This window comes from Stenella coeruleoalba, assembly GCF_951394435.1.
Source record: "Stenella coeruleoalba genome assembly, chromosome: 12".
Taxonomy (NCBI): Eukaryota; Metazoa; Chordata; class Mammalia; order Artiodactyla; family Delphinidae; genus Stenella; species Stenella coeruleoalba.
This window is the reverse complement of record NC_137158.1, coordinates 49,686,334-49,699,620: the sequence shown is the minus strand read 5'-3', so window position 1 is coordinate 49,699,620 and position 13,287 is coordinate 49,686,334. Positions and strand designations below refer to the sequence as shown.

At 38.6% G+C, this 13,287-nt stretch overlaps 1 long non-coding RNA gene across 3 annotated transcripts in view; it reads right to left on the bottom strand.

The window, feature by feature from the left end:
* LOC307195528 overlaps positions 1-13,287 on the bottom strand; it is a 719,283-nt gene that overhangs the window by 695,003 nt on the left and 10,993 nt on the right. For all 3 annotated transcript variants that reach the window (XR_013830858.1, XR_013830859.1, XR_013830860.1), the window contains exon 2: positions 5,212-5,296. This is a non-coding gene — a long non-coding RNA (uncharacterized lncRNA). The remainder of the gene's footprint in view (positions 1-5,211; positions 5,297-13,287) is intronic.

Here is a 13,287-nt window from a genome sequence, read left to right as displayed (position 1 = left end):
ATTACTCTTATATTTAGGTAAAATTTTTCCTGCTGATTTGAGAATTCCTGTTTCTCTTCCTTATAAAATATCTCTATATGAAACTGATATCAAAGCTTAAAATTCTACTATTAGAGATGAGACTTTAGATTTAACATAAAGTCTCCTTCCAAAAAGACACTTATAAGGGGGTTGTGGAATACTGACTGGAGAGATAACCTTTACCAGACAATAGCACCTTAAAGAGAATTAGTTTATCAAGTGTGTTTCACCTGATAACTAAGTTCAAGTAAGTTACTGAGAAAATGGTAGTCTTAACATGGTTGGAAAAACACTAAGAAAGAGATGAGAACTGGCCTGGATAAGGTTTTAAACAGCAGGCACCAGAAAGCCAGGAGTAAACTTGAGAGTATTTTGTGTCTTAGGAAAGAAGGCCCAGTGTAAGGTTAAGAAAAGAAATCAGAAAAGAAATGCAAAGAACATATATTCACAACTTTTTCTATGGCTGAACCCAAAATTTCCTTCTTGGAACATGCCTTAAAATAATATTATCCTCATTAAAAAAATTAAGGGGCAGCAGTGGTTCTGGAATCAGCACTGGATAGAAACACTCCACAGCTCATTTCTCTAGTTCATTACAGCAAAAAAAATTGTTGTCAAATACCTGAGGGCTCTAGAGTCAACTCCTGAGGCTTCTGAAAAGTAAACCAAAGCAGGTAGATTGCAGAGAGGAGCCAAAATATAGAAAACAAAGTGAGAGATGTTTCCTTTTTTTTCCTCACAGACTTGCCCCCAAGGGTAAGGCCCAGTCATAGAGTCACTTACCAGTGGCAGCAGCCACAAAACTTTCAGGAGAACTCCCTTTTTTCTGGTCAGAGAAATAAGGAAGAGAAGATTCTACAGGCTGGAGGGTATAAGGAAATTTCAGCACACTGACGGCTAGACAGGGGGATTTATGACCTTACACAAGTCTCAGGCTTATCTATCATCTATGCATGCATGGGACAGGCCAGACCAACATAATAAAGGCATAGAGAAGTAAAGGGAGATTTGAACCACTGCCCATGTCTCATACTAACCTCTGAGATACTTGTGTGTGTAACAGACTCAAACTAGCTTATAATGTGCTTTGAAAACTGAATTGAGATATAAACCAGAGGCAAAGAAGACAAAACAGAACACATAGTCTTAATCTACTCAAGTTCTCCAACATTTCCCAGAGGATTATAACCAGACCCAGTGTCTACAAAACATAACAATCCGCTTGCCCAGGATGAAAATCCAAAATTACACAACTTGCTGAGAACCAGGAAAATTTCACCAATTCTAATGTGAAGACACAATGTGCAGATGCCATTCTCAAGATGATCCAAGTCTTGGAATTACAAGGCAAATACTTTAAAGCAGCTATTTAAGCTATGCTCTGTGAATTAAAGAATAACACAGCTGAAATGACTAAAGGATAAGGGTTCTTAGAGGAATACATACTATCAATTAAAAAAAATAAGGTCAACATGTGAAATAAAAAATTCACTAGATGGGTCCAGATAGAAGATTGGAGATGACACAGGAAAAATAACAGTGAATTTGAAGATAATCAACAGAAATTATCCAACCTGAAGAAAAGAGAAAAGAGTATTTTTTAAAAATTAACAGATCTGCACAAGAGTCAAAAAACAATTTTTTTAATGGGAATGGTAAGTTCTTTCCTATCAATAATTTAATGTAAATGTAAATGGACTAAATTCTCCAGTCAGAAGACATACTGTAAAATGGCTTAATAGATAGAAAATAAAATAAAAACAAGATCCAATCATATGCTGCCAATAAGAGATTCACTTTAGCTTTATGGACATATATAGGCTGGGAGTAAAGGGATAGAAAAAGTATTTTAAGCAAGTGATAATCAAAAGAAAGCAAGCATAGTTGCACTTATACCAGAGTGAATAGACTTTAAGTTCAAAATGGTCACATGAGAAGGTCATCATATAATGATAAAAAGTCAATTCATCAATATATAACAATTGTAAATAAATACGCACTCAACATCAGAGCACCTAAAAAGATGAAACAAATACTAACTTAACTAAAAGGAGAAATAAGCTGCAATACAATAACAGTTGGGGACTTTAACACCCCACCCTCAACAATGGATAGATCATCTAGACAGAGCATCAGTAAAGAAACAGCAGATTTGAACACTATAGTTGAAATAGACCCAACATATGTATACAAAACATTCCAGCCAACACCATCAGAATACATGTTCTTCTCAATAGGACTCAGAACATTTTCTAGGATAGATCACATTTTAGGTCACAAAACAAGTCTCAACAAATTCAAGAAGACAGAAATTATATCAAGTATCTTTTCCAACAATGATAGTATGAAATTAGAAACCAATAACAAGAGGAAAATTGGAAAATTCACAATTACATGGAAATCAAACAACATACTCCGGAACAACAGATGGATCAAAGAAGAAATCAAAAGGGAAAACAACTGAAACTAAAACAAGAAAACTAGGGAGAAAAGCAACCTGATATTGGTCTTAACAATGATTTTTTGGAAATGATACCAAATGACATAAGCAACAAAAGCAAAAATAAATGAGTGGGACAACAACAAACTAAAAATCTTCTGCATAGCAGAAGAAATTATCAACAAAATAAAAATCAACCTATGGAATAGGAGAAAATATTTTCAAACCATGTACCTGATAATAGGTTAATATGCAAAAGATATAAGGAACTGATATTACTCACTAGCCAAAAAAAAAAAAGTCCAATTTAAAAATGGTTAAAGGACCTGAGTGGATATTTTTCCAAAGAAGATATACAAATGGCCAACAAGTATATGAAAAGGTGCTCAACATAAATAATCATCAGGGAAATGCAAATGAAAACCACAATGACAGATGGACAACAGGAGCATGAAAAGATGCTCAACATCACTAATCATCAGGGAAATGCAAATTAAAACCACAATGAGCTATCACCTTACACCTGTCATCAAAAGAATACAAATAACAAGTGTTGGCAAGGATGTGGAGAAAAGGGAACTCTCCTACACTGTTGGTGGAAGTGTAAATTGGTACAGCCACTGTGGAAAACAGTATGGATGTTTCTCAAAAAGCTAAAAATAGAAACACCATATGACCCAGCAATTCCACTCCTGGGTATACATCCAAAAAAACCAAAAACACCGATTGGAAAAGGTACATGCACCCCAGTGTTCATAGCAGCACTATTTACAATTGCCAAGATATGGAAGCAACCTAAATGTCCATCAACAGGTGAATGGATAAAGAAAAAGTGATATATATACAATGGAATACTACTTAGCTATAAAAAAGAAAAAAATTTGCCACCTGCAGCAATGTGGACTTGGAAAGCATTATGCTAAGTGAAATAAGTCAGACAGAGGAAGACAAATACTGTATGATATCACTTACATGTGGAATCTAAAAAAGACAACAAGGGAAATTCCCTGGAAGCCCAGTGGTTAGGACGCAGCGCTTACACTGCCAGAGGCTAGGTTCAATCCCTGGTCAGGGAAGTAAGATCCTGCAAGCCATGCAGTGCAGCCAAATTTTTAAAAAGAAATAAATAAAATTTTTTTTTAATTAAAAATAGGTCTTCCCTGGTGGTGCAGTGGTTAAGAATCCACCTGTCAATGCAGGGGACACAGGTTCGAGCCCCAGTCTAGGAAGATCCCACATGCAGGGGAGCAACTAAGCTTGTGCGCCACAACTACTGAGCCTGTGCTCTAGAGTCCACGAGCCACAACTACTGAGCCTGCGTGCCACAACTACTGAAGCCCATGCACCTAGAGCCCACGGTCCACAAGAGAAGCCACTGCAATAAGAAGCCCGTGTACTGCAATGAAGAGTAGCTGTCGCTCACCACAACTAGAGAAAGCCCGCATGCAGCAATGAAGACCCAATGAAGCCAAAAATAAATGAATAAATAAATAAATGTATTTAAAAAAATAATAATAACTAATAATTTAAAAATGAAAAATAGTGAATATAACAAAAAGAAGCAGACTCACAAATATATAGAACAAACGAGTGGTTACCAGTGGGGATAGGGAAGCGGGGAGGGACAATATAGGGATAGAGGATTACGAGATACAAACAATTAGGCATAAAGTAAGCTACAAGGATATATTGTACAATATGGGTAATATAGCCAATATTTTATAATAACTATACATGCAGTATAACCTTTAAAAATTGTGACTCACTGGGCTTCCCTGGTGGCGCAGTGGTTGAGAATCTGCCTGCTAATGCAGGGAACACGGGTTCAAGCCCTGGTCTGGGAGGATCCCACATGCTGCAGAGCAACTAGGCCCGTGAGCCACAACTACTGAGCCTGCGTGTCTGGAGCATGTGCTCCGCAACAAGAGAGGCCGTGATAGTGAGAGGCCCGCGCACCGCGATGAAAAGGGGCCCCTGCTTGCCACAACTAGAGAAAGCCCTTGCACAGAAACGAAGATCCAACACAGCAAAAATAAATATAAATTAATAAACTCCTAGCCCCAACATCTTAAAAAAAAAATTGTGAATCACTATTGTATACCTGTAACATATAATATTGTACATCAACTATACTTCAATAAAAAATTTTTTTTAAAAACCCACAGTGAGATACCACTTCACAGCTGTTATCAAAGAGACAAGAAATAAGAAGCGCTAAAACAGCTGTTATCAAAGAGACAAGAAATAAGAAGTGCTGGTGAGGACATGGAGAAAAGGGAATCCTGGTACATTGTTGATGGTAATGTAAATTGGTGAAGACACTATGGAAAACAGTATGGAGGTTCCTCAAAAAATTAAAAATAGAACTACCACATGATCCAACAATCCCACTTATGAGTACATATCTAAAGGAAATGAAATCACTGGCTCAAAGAGAAATCTGCACTCCCATGTTCACTGCAGCATTATTTACAATAGCCAAGACATGGAAACAATCTAAGTGTCTGTCAACAGATGAATGGATAAAGAAACTGTGAGATATATATGTATATATATATGTACATATATATACACACACACACATACACACAACGGAATATTATTCAGTCATAAAAAGGAAGGAAATTCTATCATTTATAACAACATGGATGAATCTTGAGGACATTTTGCTAAGTTAAGTAAGTCAGATAGAGAAAGACAAACACTGTATGATCTTACTTATATGTTGAATCTAAAAAAATCAAACTCACAGAAACAGGAAGTAGATTGGTGGTTGCTGGTAGGTTGGTGGTGAAATGGGTAAAGCTGGTCAAACTTCCATTTCTAAGGTATCGTCTAGAAGAAAAAAAAATTAACAGAACATCAGAGACCTGTGGGACATTATCAAAAGGTCTAACATACATGACACTGGAGTCCTAAAAGGAGAGGAGGAAAAGATTAGGACTGAATATTGGAAGAAGTTATAGCCAAAAACATGGTGAAGTTTGATTTAAAACATATATTAACAGATCCAAGAACTTCAGCATGCTCCTGTTGGAAAAGTTTGATTTAAAACATATACTAACAGATCCAAGAATTTCAGTATGCTCCTGTTGGAAGACAACTCTCTATGGCAGTTCTGCACATTTTGTATCAACTTTTGTTTCAGACTATCTTTTTCAAGCATGCTTGTATAGCAAATAATCTTGGAAGACAGAGATAGTGTCTCCCTCTGAGACAGAGGGAAAACTTGTTTCATGACCATTATAATAATGATAATGTCACTTGTCAGGCAAAAGGTTGGCTGGTTTCTTTTCAGTGTCCTTTGAAAGACTGGAGTTTCCTCAGCTATGATTCAAACCCACTGCATGCACAGCATCCTCCTTGGCTGCTCTGTATCATACCATAGGACCTGGGAGGCAAGGAACATCATCATGAACATGAAGTTCATGCTATCTGCAGTGCCACATGTAATAAAATCTTCTGTCTCTTACCCAGCAGTACCATGTCTTCTACCAGCATCCACAAAACTACTAACTTGTTAGCTTACAAGTAGGGTAAAATCTCAGGCCCTTCACAGTTCTTGACTATCCAAACAAGACAACTTCAAAAAGAAAATCATAACCTAACTTCTGAACACCAAACATAAAGAAAAATCGTGAAAGTGGCTAGAGAAAAAACTCTGACATACAGTGGAACAGTGATTTGAATAATAATGGATATCTCACCAGAAGTAATAGAAGACAGTGGAGCAACATGTTTAAACTATTGAAAGAACTGTCAACTCAGAATTCTATATCCAACAGAAATGTACCATTTTCCTCCAAAAATAAAGAAAAAATGAAGATATTCCCAGACGAACGAAAACTAATAAAATTCATCAGCAGCAGACATGTTCTACAAGCTGTGGTAAAGTAGATTCTTCAAATTGAAAAGAAATACCACCACAGGAAAATGTAAATCTCCAGAAATAAAGGAAGAACAGAAATGATAAATATCTGGATAAAGATTATTTTTTTCTGGTAAGTTCTGCTGAAAGTAAAAATTATAACACTCTGTGTTGGGATTTTCTATGTAAGTACAAGTTATACATATGATATGTATAACATAAAGGACCATAATAGAGTTTTATGGATGCAAGTTTTCTACATTTGATATGAAGTGGTACAAAATTAATCGCAGCAGATGATGAAAGGTTAGGTATGTATACTGTAATCACTAAAACAACCATTGAAAAATAATACAAAGATATATAGTCAAAAATTTAATAGACAAATGTAAACTGAATACTAAAATAATGTTCAAGTAAACTAAAAGAAGGCAGGAAAGGAGGTGGGGGAGAGGTGGCTGAGTTAGAAAACAGAGAGGATAGAGGAAAAAAATAATAAAATAGTAGACTTAAATCTAACCATTTCAATACTTATATTAAAAGTTAATGGTCTAGAGGGGCTTCCGGGAAGATGGCGGAAGAGTAAGACGCGGAGATCGCCTTCCTCCCCACAGATACACCAGAAATACATCTACACGTGGAACAACTCCTACAGAACACCTACTGAACGCTGGCAGAAGACCTCAGACCTCCCAAAAGGCAAGAAACCCCCCCCACGTACCTGGGTAGGGCAAAAGAAAAAAGGATAAACAGAAACAAAAGAATAGGGATGGGACCTGCACCAGTGGGAGGGAGCTGTGAACGAGGAAAGGTTTCCACACACTAGAAGGCCCTTCGCGGGCGGAGACAGCGGGTGGCAGAGAGGGGAAGCTTTGGGGCCGCGGAGGAGAGCACAGCAACAGGGGCACGGAGGGCAAAGCGGAGAGATTCCCGCACAGAGGAACAGGGCCGACTGGCACTCACCAGCCCGAGAGGCTTATCTACTCACCCACCGGGGCGGGTGGAACTGGGAGCTGAGGCTCAGGCTTCACCGGGAGAGGATTCGGGTTGGCGGCGTGAACACAGCCTGCAGGGGGTTAGTGCGCCACGGCTACCTGGGAGGGAGTCCGGGGAAAAGTCTGGACCTGCCGAAGAGGCAAGAGACTTTTTCTTCCCTCTTTGTTTCCTGGTGCGCGAGGAGAGCAGATTAAGAGCGCTGCTTAAAGGAGCTCCAGAGATGGGCGTGAGCTGTGCTTAACAGCGCGGACCCCAGAGATGGGCATGAGACGCTAAGGCTGCTGCTGCCGCCACCAAGAAGCCTGTGTGCGAGCACAGGTCACTCTCCACACCCCGCTTCCGCGGAGCCTGTGCAGCCCGCCACTGCCAGGGTCCCAGGATCCAGGGACAACTCCCCCGGGAGAACACACAGCACACCTCAGGGTGGTGCAACGTCACGCCGGCCTCTGCCGCTGCAGGCTCGCCCCGCACTCCATGCCCCTCCCTCCGCCCGGCCTGAGTGAGCCAGAGCTCCCGAATCAGCGGCTCCTTTAACCCCATCCTGTCTGAGGGAAGAACAGATGCCCTCTGGCGACCTACACCCAGAGGCGGGGCCAAATCCAAAGCTGAGCCCCGGGAGCTCTGAGAACAAAGAAGAAAAAGGGATCTCTCTCCTAGCAGCCTCAGACGCAGCGGATTAAAGCTCCACAATCAACTTGATGTACCCTGCATCTGTGGAATACATGAATAGACAACTAATCACCCCAATTTAAGGAGGTGGACTTTGAGAGCAAGATTTATGATTTTTTCCCCTTTTCCTCTTTTTGTGAGTGTGTATGTGTATGCTTCTGTGTGAGATTTTGCCTGTATAACTTTGCTCACCATTTATCCTAGGGTTCTATTTGTCTGGGGTTTTTTTTTTGGTTTTTGGTTCTTTTTTTCTGTTAATAATTATTTCTTTATTTTAATAACTTTATTATACTTTATCTTACTTTATTTTATTTTACTTTATCTTCTTTCTCTCTTTTTTCCTTCCTTCCCTCCTTCCTTCCTTTCTCCCTCCCTCCCTCCTTTCTTTCTTTCTTTCTTTCGTTCTTTCTACTTCTACTAATTTTTTCTTTCTACTTTTTCTCCCTTTTATTCTGAGCTGTGTGGATGAAAGGCTCTTGGTGCTGCAGCCAGGAGTCAGTGCTGTGCCTCTGAGGAGGGAGAGCCAACTTCAGGACACTGGTCCACAAGAGACCTCCCAGCTCCACATAATATCGAACGCCGAAAATCTCCCAGAGATCTTCATCTCAACACCAGCACCCAGCTTCACTCAACGACCAGCAAGCTACAGTGCCGGACACCCTATGCCAAACAACTAGCAAGATAAGAACACAACCCCACGCATTAGCAGAGAGGCTGCCTAAAATCATAATAAGTCCACAGACACCCCAAAACACACCACCAGACGTGGACCTGCCCAATAGAAAGTCAAGATCCAGCCGCATCCACCAGAACACAGGCATTTAGTCCCCTCCACCAGGAAGACTACACAACGCACTGAACCAATCTCAGCCACTGGGGGCAGACACGAAAAAAAAAGGAACTAAGAACCTGCAGCCTGTGAAAAGGAGACCCCAAACACAGTAAGTTAAGCAAAATGAGAAGACAGAAAAACACACAACAGATGAAGGAACAAGATAAAAACCCACCAGACCTAACAAATGAAGAGGAAATAGGCAGTCTACCTGAAAAAGAATTCAGAATAATGGTCGTAAAGATGATCCAAAATCTTGGAAATAGAATAGACAAAATGCAAGAAACATTTAACAAGGAGCTAGAAGAACTAAAGATGAAACAAACAATGATGAACAATACAATAAATGAAATGAAAAATATTCTAGATGGGATCAATAGCAGAATAACTGAGGCAGAAGAACGGATAAGTGACCTGGAGGATAAAATAGTGGAAATAACTACTGCAGAGCAGAATAAAGAAAAAAGAATGAAAAGAACTGAGGACAGTCTCAGAGACCTCTGGGACAACATTAAACGCACCAACATTCGAATTATAGGGGTTCCAGAAGAAGAAGAGAAAAATAAAGGGACTGAGAAAATATTTGAAGAGTTTATAGTTGAAAACATCCCCAGTATAGGAAAGGAAATAGTTAATCAAGTCCAGGAAGCACAGAGAGTCCCATACAGGATAAATCCAAGGAGAAACACGCCGAGACACATAGTAATCAAACTGGCAAAAATTAAATACAAACAAAACATATTAAAAGCAGCAAGGGAAAAACAACAAATAACACACAAGGGAATCCCCATAAGGTTAACAGCTGATCTTTCAGCAGAAACTCTGCAAGCCAGAAGGCACTGGCAGGACATATTTAAAGTGATGAAGGAGAAAAACCCACAACCAAGATTACTCTACCCAGCAAGGATCTCATTCAGATTTGATGGAGAAATTAAAACCTTTACAGACAAGCAAAAGCTGAGAGAGGTCAGCACCACCAAACCAGCTTTACAACAACTGCTAAATGAACTTCTCTAGGCAAGAAACACAAGAGAAGGAAAAGACCTACAATAACGAACCCAAAACAGTTAAGAAAATGGGAATAGGAATATACATATCGATCATTACCTTACATGTAAATAGACTAAATGCTCCCACCAAAAGACACAGATTGGCTGAATGCATTCAAAAACAAGACCCATATATTTGCTGTCTACAAGAGACCCACTTCAGACCTAGAGACATATACAGACTGAAAGTGAGGGGATGGAAAAAGATATTTCATGCAAATGGAAACCAAAAGAAAGCTGGAGTAGCAATTCTCATTTCAGACAAAATAGACTTTAAAATAAAGACTATTAGAAGAGACAAAGAAGGACACTACATAATGATCAAGGGATCAATCCAAGAAGAAGATATAACAATTGTAAATATTTATGCACCCAACATAGGAGCATCTCAATACATAAGGCAAATACTAACAGCCATAAAAGGGGAAATCGACAGTAACACATTCATAGTAGGACACTTTAACAACCCACTTTCACCAATGGACAGATCATCCAAAATGAAAATAAATAAGGAAACACAAGTTTTAAATGATACATTAAACAAGATGGACTTAATTGATATTTATAGGACATTCCATCCAGAAACAACAGAATACACATTTCTCTCAAGTGCTCATGGAACATTCTCCAGGATAGATCATATCTTGGGTCACAAATCAAGCTTGGTAAATTTAAGAAAATTGAAATTGTATCAAGTATCTTTTCCAACCACAACGCCATGAGACTAGATATCAATTACAGGAAAAGATCTGTAAAAAATACAAACACATGGAGGCTAAACAATACAGTACTTAATAACAAAGTGATCACTGAAGAAATCAAAGAGGAAATAAAAAAATACCTAGAAACAAATGACAATGGAGACAGACGACCCAAAACCTATGGGATGCAGCAAAAGCAGTTCTAAGAGGGAAGTTTATAGCAATACAAGCTCACCTTAAGAAACAGGAAACATCTTGAATAAACAACCTAACCTTGCACCTAAAGCAATTAGAGAAAGAAGAACAAAAAAACCCAAAAGTCAGCAGAAGGAAAGAAATCATAAAAATCAGATCAGAAATAAATGAAAAAGAAATGAAGGAAACAATAGCAAAGATCAATAAAACTAAAAGCTGGTTCTTTGAGAAGACAAACAAAATAGATAAACCGTTAGCCAGATTCATCAAGAAAAAAAGGGAGAAGACTCAAATCAATAGAATTAGAAATGAAAAAGGAGAAGTAACAACTGACACTGCAGAAATACAAAAGATCATGAGAGATTACTACAAGCAACTCTATGCCAATAAGATGGACAACCTGGAAGAAATGGACAAATTCTTAGAAAGGCACAACCTGCCAAGACTGCATCAGGAAGAAATAGAAAATATGAACAGACCAATCACAAGCACTGAAATGGAAACTGTGATTAAAAATCATCCAAGAAACAAAAGCCCAGGACCAGATGGCTTCACAGGTGAATTCTATCAAACATTTAGAGAAGAGCTAACACCTATCCTTCTCAAATTCTTCCAAAATATAGCAGAGGGAGGAACACTCCCAAATTCATTCTATGAGGCCACCATCACCTTGATAACAAAACCAGGCAAGGATGTCACAAAGAAAGAAAACTACAGGCCAATATCGCTGATGAACATAGATGCAAACATCCTCAACAAAATACTAGCAAACAGAATCCAACAGCACATTAAAAGGATCATACACCATGATCAAGTGGGGTTTATTCCAGGAATGTAAGGATTCTTCAATATACGCAAATCAATCAATGTGATAAACCATAATAACAAATTGAAGGAGAAAAACCACATGATCATCTCAATAGATGCAGAGAAAGCTTTCGACAAAATTCAACACCGATTTATGATAAAAAACCCTGCAGAAAGTAGGCATAGAGGGAACTTACCTCAACATAATAAAGGCCATATATCACAAACCCACAGCCAACATCATCCTCAATGGTGAAAAACTGAAAGCATTTCCACTAAGATGAGGAACAAAACAAGGTTGCCCACTCTCACCACTCTTATTCAACATAGTTTTGGAAGTTTTAGCCACAGAAATCAGACAAGAAAAGGAAATAAAAGGAATCCAAATCAGAAAAGAAGTAGTAAAGCTGTCACTGTTTGCAGATGACATGATACTCTACATAGAGAATCCTAAAGATGCTACCAGAAAACTACTAGCGCTAATCAATGAATTTGGTAAAGTGGCAGGATACAAAATTAATGCACAGAAATCTCCTGCATTCCTATACACTAACGATGAAAAATCTGAAAGTGAAATCAAGAAAACACTCCCATTTACCATTGCAACAAAAAGAATAAAGTATCTAGGAATAAACCTAGCTAAGGAGACAAAAGACCTGTATGCAGAAAATTATGAGACACTGATGAAAGAAATTAAAGATGACACAAATAGATGGAGAGATATACCATGTTCTTGGATTGGAAGAATCAACATTGTGAAAATGACTCTACTACCCAAAGCAATCTACAGATTTAATGCAATCCCTATCAAACTACCACTGGCATTTTTCACAGAACTAGAATAAAAATTTTCACAGTTTGTATGGAAACACAAAAGACCCCGAATAGCCAAAGCAATCTTGAGAACGAAAAACGGAGCTGGAGGAATCAGGCTCCCGGACTCAGACTCTACTACAAAGCTACAGTAATCAAGACAGTATGGTACTGCCACAAAAACAGAAAGATAGATCAGTGGAACAGGATAGAGAGCCCAGAGATAAACCCACACACATATAGTCACCTTATATTTGATAAAGGAGGCAGGAATGTACAGTGGAGAAAGGACAGCCTCTTCAATAACTGGTGCTGGGAAAACTGGACAGGTACATGTAAAAGTATGAGATTAGATCACTCCCTAACAGCATACACAGAAATAAGCTCAAAAAGAATTAAAGACCTAAATGTAAGGCCAGAAACTATCAAACTCTTAGAGGAAAACATAGGCAGAACACTCTATGATGTAAATCACAGCAAGATCCTTTTTGATCCACCTCCTAGAGAAAGGGAAATAAAAATAAACAAATGGGACCTAATGAAACTTCAAAGCTTTTGCACAGCAAAGGAAACCATAAACAAGACCAAAAGACAACCCTCAGAATGGGAGAAAATATTTGCAAATGAAGCAACTGACAAAGGATTAATTTCCAAAATTTACAAGCAGCTCATGCAGCTCAATAACAAAAAACCAAACAACCCAATCCAAAAATGGGCAGAAGACCTAAATAGACATTTCTCCAAAGAAGATATACAGACTGCCAACAAACACATGAAAGAATGCTCAACATCATTAATCCTTAGAGAAATGCAAATCAAAACTACAATGAGATACCATCTCACACCAGTCAGAATGGCCATCATCAAAAAATCTAGAAACAATAAATGCTGGAGAG